A 10,793-nucleotide genomic window follows, 5' to 3' on the forward strand; every position below is an offset into this window, starting at 1 on the left:
CGTTGTTTTCAATTTAGACTTGTTTATATTTTTTCGTTTGGGCTTGTATTATATTTGCCTTCGGGTTTATATGATTCGTTCATCCTATTTTGACTCTTCAAAATTCAAGAGTCAATCCCAAATTGAAGTAAATTATATGGCCTTCCAAATACCGTTTCGATTCCTAACATCACTGAAGAGACATTAATTGTCGAAATCCGGATATGGTGTACAAATTTTTGCACCTCATGTTTGCGATATACCATCTTTTCCGCAAGTTTATTGTTTTCTGTTTGATATTTAATTAATAAATTAAGATCCATTTTTACATCTGGTGATCCGTTTATTTGGCAATCGCCATGGCAGCCAGCAGGGTTTAAGAACATCCGTTGTTCGACCTGCTAGTCAAATGCGTTTTGTTAAAATATACTTTTTCACTATTTTTGGTCTTTTGGACAATGTTGTTTGTGCTGTATTTAGACCACTCTACCAAGAAATTTGTTTTGCATGCACACGTATAAAAATTGCGGTTTTTATCCAACGCAATCATAGGTTTGAACGTTGTTTTCAATTTAGACATGTATATACTATGTACCGGATCGTCTAGAATAGACGATACTGTGCAGATAAGGAAAAAATTATATAAGTCTAGAGATTTGCACAACGATACTAATAGTATTCAGTATTAGTATTAGTATTAGTATCGTTGTGCAAATCTCTAGACTTATATAATTTTTTCCTTATCTGCACAGTATCGTCTATTCTATACGATCCGGTACATAGTAAACTTGCTGGTTGGTCCTTTTTATAGACCTCTCTCTCTCTCTCTCTCTCTCTCTCTGTCTATATATATATATATATATATAAACGCCTAAAAAGTGTACACAACAACACCAATAACAAAAAAAGGAACTATAAATGTAATTATTTATAAATATTTCGGATAACAGATATCCTTCATTAGTAAATATGATTGTGATGTTGAATGAATCATATATCAGTCTACTTAAATTAAACTATAACAATCTTGAAATTTATACAATAAAAAAGTCAAACCGAACATCAGGTAAGACGCTTGCACAATTCTAAATATGTGTTAAACACGACATAGGTTATATTATAAGTTATCTACGTTCATATCCGTAGATATGGACATTTTAATACCCTGAAGTATCCAAGTACACCCTGAGGCGCAGCCGAAGGGTGTACAGGGTACTGAAGGGTGTTAAAATATCCATATCTACGGATATGAACGTAGATAACGAATTTATCCCCGGTCTTAGTCTAAATCTGGCGATTTTTAGAGAAATTCGACCACAAAGTTAAAAGTGAAAGCAACGTTTTTTTCATTTTTTAAATATCTTTTATTGAAATTTGGGAATTTGACATATTTTTAACGGGGTGTAGTTCTACCTTTGGTAGAACTCTACAGGTATACAAATATAAGACGTTTTTAAACTAGAGACAGAGAAACTGAAATGGGTCGAATTTGGCGCGCAATGTTGTGAGAGTTACATCATAAACGGTGTGACGTCAACGTGGGTCATTTGCATAGCTAGGTCAGTAGTACCATTCATTGACAATGCGGCTGCATAGTGATGCATTTACTAAAATGAGTGCAAATAATCGATATAATAAGATAAAATCGTTAGTGGATTAAATATTTAATTATACAGACATCATGGAAAATCTACAGAATTCGATATTTCATAAGGAACAACCATGGAACTAAGGAAAACGCGCGTGAAATTCCCCGATGTAATGGGTAGCAACGTCCGGGGATATGGGTTAGCAACACCCAGGGGCTATGGGTTTTGTAACGACGTGCGTTAACCAATCAGAATCCTAGAAATATACTAAGCCGGGGATAAGACTAATTACAGCAGAGAGTTCAAATATATGCTTTAAATAAAAAATAATAATGTGCGATATGAACTAGCACAATTCTAAAGCTTTAACGGTGACGACAGTTATGATGTTACAAGAACGATTGCGTCAATAAGAATTCCAAATAAACAGCACTGAACGATCTAAATTTGTAAATATTTCAAATTTGACAACGGTAGAGTAGTTACAACAGAGTCTGCGTATTTAAACATCGCAAACAAACGGCCGTTAAAATATGATAATAAATTTTGACTAAGGTTAACTAGTTGAACGTGGCTTGGCACTTTTACATCCCTCACAAAAATTAAGCAATTTAAATTGGTATATTCAACAGATTTTAGAGATGAGTAAAGTAAAGAAATAGAAACAGAGACTGTAATAATAAGTAATATAACCCAAATGTGAAGCACTGCATGGAGTCGAACTACATCTTTTCATTTATCCTATTTGGTGCCAAAGTTGTTAATTTTCTTATCCAAAATCTTTCCCGAGTGAGTCTATCCTCCCTAGACCAAACAGAGTTGTGGTCAATGATTGTAATGGTCAGTCGATTGAGATCTGCCTTAGTGTGGCCAGGGGATCTCAAATGTCGACTGAGAGGGAGGTCTGGCTTGCATTGGTAGTCGCTACGATGACCGTTCATTCGTTTGTGAAACGGCTGTTCTGACTCGCCAACATACTGTTTACCACATTCACACTGTAGGAGATACACAACATTTGTAGTCTTGCAATTAACATTGCAAAATATGGTGTATTCTGTACCAGTGGAGTGACTGTTAAAAGTCGTGTCTATGTCGTGTTTAACACATATTTAGAATTGTGCAAGCGTCTTACCTGATGTTCGGTTTGACTTTTTTATTGTATAAATTTCAAGATTGTTATAGTTTAATTTAAGTAGACTGATATATGATTCATTCAACATCACAATCATATTTACTGATGAAGGATATCTGTTATCCGAAATATTTATAAATAATTACATTTATAGTTCCTTTTTTTGTTATTGGTGTTGTTGTGTACACTTTTTAGGCGTTTATATAATTTATCTATTGTGTACATGTATCGTTACTCGTAACGATCCAGCGCCGTCGTGGGAAAAATCGTTGACTATTATTCAGACGTTTTATATATATATATATATATATATATATAAAAGTCTAAATTGAAAACAACGTTCAAACCTATGATTGCGTTGGATAAAAACCGCAATTTTTATACGTGTGCATGTAAAACAAATTTATATATATATAACTTGATTTACTCCTTTGGATTAAAAAAAAAGAATCATTTATGTTGTATGCCATTAGTGTTACAAATGTACTTCCTTAATTTCTATACAAAATCAATTTAGGTTGATCCGGTTTTTTTCTTATTCTTGTTTTGTAATTTTTATGTTAAGAATTATTGTATTTTCCATTTTGTGTCTGCCAAAATTGTCTTCGTAAGAAACTGCATGACGAATTAAATCCGATAAACATTTGAAAGTAAAAAAAAAGAATGGACAGTTAACATTTCTTTTTTGAAAGGAATAAACAGCTATATTTGACAGTAAAAGGGGACAAATTCAAAAAGAGAAAAACCAGTCTTCTTCCTGTTTTGTGGTTTATTATTTATGAATATTTTCTCAGGCTGAGAGTAAGGCCCTCTGAATATAGTATGAGATTTGAAATTAAATTTAATAGAAAAGGCGAATTTTATATATGAGGAAATTTTAAGTAAGCTGCATTTTATCTACAGATAATGTTACTTACCATATCGGATATAGTCAACGCCATGATCAGTTAGTCTGAACGCAATTAACAAGATCTCTATCTGTGTCCGCTACAAAAAAGGAAATAAAAAAACCCCGACATGTTTAACTACTTTAGGAATCTCTCATCATTTTATTTAACGTCTGTGAAAATATTAACATTTACAATTAATACTTTCTTCGAAGTATATATATATTTACAATTAATACTTTCTTCGAAGTATATATATATATATATATATATATATATATATATATAGTTCTCAAAATCTTCCACTTCTCAATAAATTCATTACTACCATAGATGTATAAACCCATCTATGTTACTACTTCAAATGGAAACGGTGAAATTTCAGGTGTACTGTTGACACTCAACATGCGAACAATGACTAATAAATTAGATAAAACCTAAGCACCCTAAGCTTGCAGATTGATGACCGTGTTCAACGTTTTTTTTAAGTGGAGTAATGGTTGTTCCGTCTATGATCTCTTTTAAAATGATTAAAACAAATCGTTATAGCATTCTACAAAAATAAGGAATAATTAATTACATAAAACACTATAGATACATTTTAAACTTACTTTCTGTTTTAAAGGCAAGCTCCATTATTGTTAACTTATATTAAAGTTCCGTTTGAGAGAAAAAAAAATAGTAACTATTTATAGAAACGTGTTTAATTGTGTATAAATAGGATAAAATGAGATCAATATAGGACACAAAAGTGAAACTAAAAGCTAGCTCGTTTTAGGAGGTAATATGACATCGAACGAATTCAAAGTGTTTGCACAAATTACACATTTTGTGACTGGATGAAATATATGTCGATAAAAAGAATTTATATTTTTAAGAGGAGTTTGTGTATTTTTTTTATTTTTTTGCTGTGAAATTCTCAAAATTTAACGAAACCTGTAGCGGAAGGACGTCTGTGTGTGTGTTTTTTGTGTGTTTTTTTTCGTTCTGGAAGCAAATTATATTGTTATCATTAAGTCCAGGAGAACAATTTAGTGTATATGTTAGTCGTTAGTTAATTTTTTCTCTAAAATTGTTTCAGGTATTAGGTTCTTCAGTAAAACAACAAGCTTTCTCAAATGATAATTTATTAGGTCTTTCCACTTTTCTGTGGAAAGACCTATTGGTTTTCTTCTGATTATTATTATTATTTTTTTCTTCTTCCGCCACTTTTTTCTGACGGTGCTTTTTTGTTTCACAAGATGTCGCTTAGATTTTTTGCATATGATATCGAACAGTTATTACGATTTTGAAACTGACCCTGTTAAGCCGAACACTTTTTATTGTAAGAGTTATCTCCCCAAACACGTTTTTTCTTGTGTACAAATCTCCTTCACAACCGTTAAAGATTACGACAAAATTATTTCACCAATTTGCTTGTTATATCTTCAGGATCTTAAAAATAATTTTGACCGAAGCGGTCCGGAGACTACATATGGGAGTTATTTCCCCTTTTGTATTTTTGATAAGAAAAATGTAGTTGTAGCTTGTAAACCATAAGTGATAAAGACCTAGCGTCTTTTGATTTGAGATCCTTGGTCCAAAGAAAAGAAAATAGGGTCAAGGTCAAAGGTCAAGGTCATTTCTAAATTTGGATTTTGGCTTATTTTCACCACTTTTCAAACACGATATAAGATATCGACAACATATTTTTACTTAATTGCAAGTTGCGACATGTCGTAACACATACATATTGGTTTAAAGGGTGCGCTTACATCAAATTAGAGTTTTCTCCCCTCTTTATTTAAAAATATGCATATGGTGATATAACTCATGAACCAAATATAATTAAGATCTAGGGTCTTTTGATTTGAGGTCCTTGGTTGATGACCTTGAAATTGAGCCCAAGGTCATAGATTAAATTGACGTTCTAGATTTTGACCTTTGCTTTTACCTCATTTGTATACATGATAAAGCCATGGGACTTTTTACTTTCAGTTGCAAGCCATATGACCTTGAAAAAAGAACCGGAAGTGACCTGTGTAAACCGGAAGTAGCTATTTTTGTGTACTTTTTGAATGTAAAAGTATATAGAACCATATATTTTTGGAATCAGTGTTAATTAAACAGTTAAATAATACCGGAAGTAACCTTTTTCAAACCGGAAGTAACAAATTATTTCCCTTATTTAAAAAATATTGTATAGAAACCATATATTTTTGGAATCAGCGTACTATAAGCTATCATTTGACGCTGTTAATGACATTTTAAACCGAATTTTTAATATTTTCATATCAAAATACTTGTTTTTTTGTGGAAAGACCTTCAATTGTTCTCTGAACAATTGGTTTTTAATTTTCTTTGACTTGCTAAATGATAAAATTTCTGGAATCATTTTGAAATAATTATGTTTTCTTTGAAAAAAAACGAACAACCACTGGACTACAGGTATACCTGCATCTTTTGGACAACCATATAAAGAATATGGCGGGGTTGAACACAACATTGTGAACTAAATATCAAATCCAGTTAAAAAGGTCTAGATGCATGAGATCGGTATTAAGCACAAACACAAATTACTAAAAAGACAAAACACTCAAAGTACCGATCTAAGAGTATATACTAGCTTGCAGTTACCAAGTACCGATCTAAGAGTATATACTAACTTGCAGTTACCAAGTACCGATCTAAGAGTACATACTAGTTTGCAGTTACCAAGTACCGATCTAAGGGTATATACTAGCTTGCAGTTACCAAGTACCGATCTAAGAGTATATACTAGCTTGCAGTTACAAAGTACCAATCTAAGAATATAAACTTGCTTGCAGTTACCAAGTACCGATCTAAGAGTATATACTAACTTGCAGTTACCAAGTACCGATCTAAGAGTATATACTAGCTTGCAGTTACCAAGTACCGATCTAAGAGTATATACTAGCTTGCAGTTACCAAGTACCGATCTAAGAGTATATACTAGCTTTCAGTTACCAAGTACCGATCTAAGAGTATACTAGTATACTAGCTTGCAGTTACCAAGTACTGATCTAAGAGTATATACTAGCTTGCAGTTACCAAGTACCGATCTAAGAGTATATACTAGCTTGCAGTTACCAAGTACCGATCTAAGAGTATATACTAACTTGCAGTTACCAAGTACCGATCTAAGAGTATATACTAGCTTGCAGTAATCAAGTACCGATCTAAGAGTATATACTAGCTTGCAGTTACCAAGTACCGATCTAAGAGTATATACTAGCTTGCAGTTACCAAGTACGGATCTAAGAGTATACACTAGCTTGCAGTTACCAAGTATCGATCTAAGAGTATATACTAACTTGCAGTTACCAAGTACCGATCTAAGAGTATATACTAGCTTGCAGTTACCAAGTACCGATCTAAGAATATATACTAGATTGCAGTTACCAAGTACCGATCTAAGAATATAAACTTGCTTGCAGTTACCAAGTACCGATCTAAGAGTATATACTAGCTTGCAGTTATCAAATACCGATCTAAGAGTATATAGTAGCTTGCAGTTACCTGGTTACTGAAAGCTAGTCCAAAGAGCAATTTCAAACAATAAATTTGAAATGTTCTTCCAAACTAACTGAATGTGAATCAGCTACACCTCCAACGAATTTAGCGAAAGGACGTCAGTAGCAATTTTTGTTTTTAAAAAGCATTTTCGCGAATTTATTGAATGGAGATGGAGAAAAATCTAAATTTTATTCAAGATGGTATCTTTTTCCATTTTGAAGAAGCTTCTTAAAATTTAAAAGTTCTTGACATTCTATGACGGTTTGCAAAATGTTATTGATGTTTTAAAAACTTTAATCATAGACTATATCTTAATGTTATGTTCTTAGTTCATAAAGATGCATCTGTTCAAGTCTCGTGAAACTCCATGGATATTTGACAAATTTGTTGAGATCTAAAAAAAAAAAAAAAAAATGCGCAAATTGAACCTATATGATGCCGACGAAATATGCGATCGGTATGTCTTATCCTCATGACGTTTGTCGCAGGCGAGACACAAAGGGAAAATATGCAAAGGGCATACAAAAGCCTTAAGTTGAGGAAAACAGATATAATACTATGGTCAAAAGAAAAGTTACGGGGAAGAACTACTACTGTAACACTGAAAACATAATTGAGCAACACGAACCTCATCGAAAACCAGGGCGAAAATTGGTATTCCAGAAGGGTTAGCAGTTCCTGCTTCATTTAATGTCATCTGCCGAGGTGCTCGTGGCAATATGTCGTTTTCTGAAATGTCACAAACGAGGAAAAGAAGACGAGACCGTGACTTCGTCAAGCGTAGCATATCCTTGGTCATCTGTGTGAGGCGAAACTATTTCGTGCATATTTTGGACGAGAACAACATGACAAAAAATTCAATAGGAATTTTCTCCCCAGCGAGGCGACTGGGTTGTTGAGCTGGAAATTTGGCTGGATTGACACTGACATAACATGGTATGTGCGATATGAGCAGAAATTTGGCTATACATAACGCCCTGGATTTTTGTCTGCATGTGCTGCATATCTATATTCCTGTCTAAAATGCTTTACAGCGTCAAATTGATAGAGGAAATCACCTATTTTAACTAATTTGAATATTTTATTTTGCTGATCTTTTTTGCTGTTAATGTTTCGACTATGGTTTCTGCCAAAAATAAATAAATATTTGATATATTATAGGTTTCTGAATAATTGTAGTCAAAGAACTTGAAATTGGTTATATGAATTGAATTTATATTCAATTAAATATTTCTTGCTGTTGTGCAATACACTGTGCTGTTGCGCAATACTTAGTACTTAGTTCTTGGACTATAAACAAATAAAGTTCAATTAAACGGGCGTATAAAAATGGGTAAAAATCATTGAAAAAGGAAATAACTTCTTTAAGTATCTGATTGACAATTTCAGCCACGAAATTTGCATGTATTTTGTTCTTTCTTTACTATTTTTGGAGGTAAGATTTTTTCTCTGTCTATTATTTTTTTTCATGATAAATTGCCAATAAAAAGTGAAAATTGGGTGAAAACTGTTATTTAAGGTCAGTAACTCCTTTAAGATGTAATCCAACAGTTTTCGTCATATTGGAGATATATGATAGATAGAGTTTGACATTCTGAACATTTTTGTCCGATCATATTTTCTTTACCTAGAACAGTTATCAATTATATTAAACAATTACTTTCATTTCACCCAAATGTTATTTTTCTAGCCATTGCAGCCATGATTGTTGACAGACAGGATCATTCAACACTTTTTTTAAACTAGACACCCTAAGGAGTATGGTGGCTAACTTTTGTTGCAAATTGCCAAGTAGTTTCAGTGGAGAATGTTTTTGTAAAAAGTATAGAGAGAGGCCCAAGTGAGGGCAATAGATCATACATTTGCCCTTTTTGCAAGGTGAGCATATAAAGGAAATTCCAGTGGCGGATCCAGAGGGGGGCGTAGAGGGCGTACGCCCCCCCCCCCCTTTTGCTTGCACTTTTTTTTTTTTTTTTTTGTAAAATGATTAATCAGACTAGACTTCGCGAACTTTGCCATTTCCCGTGTATTTAATTTTTATGCGACAATTCTTTACTTATAAAGATATTTTTCGCTCGTATTTACTGTAATATATTATTGATTATGTCAAAGTCATGTGATTCGCTACGGTGGAGTTGGCCAGTACGTCGAAAAAAACGTCACTCAGTCATTTTGAAATTCAAATTACAGTAACACATTGCTTAGGCTGAGGATGACAAGCATGACGCCTTCAAAGCTACAAAGTATTGAGCAAGAACTATTGACTTCTATTTCACTATTCCACCCAACAGAAAGAAATACTCTATTACACTCTCATGAAAAAAAAGTTCCACAGCAATATTATTTACCTACGAAAACATGTTTAACCCCACACGCCCCAGCCCATCAATAACATTGCTGAATAGTGATCCCCAGTCAGTAAGCTCTAGGTATAGATTTAAAGTCTAAGGTACGGACCATTTGATTTGAAGGGGCAGTCTGAGATATTTTAGAGAAAAACTTCTGACCCTGATTTTTGCCTTAAACAAAAATTCTGGCCGTATCTGGATTGAAAACAATAATCTTGTCCACTTTTTTGCTATTAGAAAAAAATATTTTCAACAAAATTATTGAGCATTAAATGAACATGATGAATAAAAAAACGGGCGTAATTTTTTTTTTGGGGGGGAGGGTGGTTGCATGTGAATCTCATATCTGACCGGAATGTCTGTTTCGCCGAACTGATATACTTAATACTTTTTTCAAGGCCCGACTGCAACCTGTCTGCTGGGTGTGGCTTCTATGTCTCCATGTGTTGACCGTCATTCACAACTTCATTGTCATTTCCGACTCATTCGTAGCCTTTGGTTGATTTGGAACCCCTCACTTCCCTTGTTGGTTGAAACATTTCAACCAAACTTTTGGATAAAAATTGCTTGTTTGTCTTTCTTCGTGTCGGTCGTATATGAAATTTCATTGAATAGCCGTATATCTTGTTTACAACAAGAAATCTGTGAGGTTATGCTAACTAACAATACAACAAACGAGAATTTTCCATGTCCATTTTTTACTGACAAATCCCACATCAAATATATTAATTAGTACATAGCTTTGGATCCATCCAATCATTTTATAATAGACAATTAATGGAGAGAATACGGCACCAAAAAGTCCAACCCCTACACTTTAACAATAAAATGCATTTTCCACTTATTTTATGTTTTTTAGCCAAAAATTGGTCCAAAAAATTGTTCGCCTCGCTCCGCTCGGCGAACTTTAATACTACACGCCCCCCTTTCCAAAATCCTGGATCCGCCCCTGAATTCATAGGTGGAAATAGATAATACAGAATCCTTGATGGTACGAAAAAAAGCAAACTATTACTAGTATATCCTATTTCTTGTTTCTATTTCTGTATTAATGCATTTACCTTAATAAAATGCTTCGCCGAGCGCAGCCTGATACAACTGCAGAGGTCGAACCCTGAACAGTTGGGGCAAGGTAATATAGGTTTCTGACACAAAATAAATGTGGTCAAAGATCTTAAAATTTTGAAATGGGACTTTTAATTTATCTATTATGGTCTGATATCCAAAATCTAACAACATGGTTAGATTCAGCATATAAAAAAACACCAAAAATTTAATTTTAGTTGAAATCAAACAAACTTTAATTTTGGACCCTTCAAACCTTAATACATGTAATATGGAC

Source organism: Mytilus californianus, unplaced genomic scaffold (assembly GCF_021869535.1).
Source record: "Mytilus californianus isolate M0D057914Y unplaced genomic scaffold, xbMytCali1.0.p SCAF_3, whole genome shotgun sequence".
Classification (NCBI taxonomy): Eukaryota; Metazoa; Mollusca; class Bivalvia; order Mytilida; family Mytilidae; genus Mytilus; species Mytilus californianus.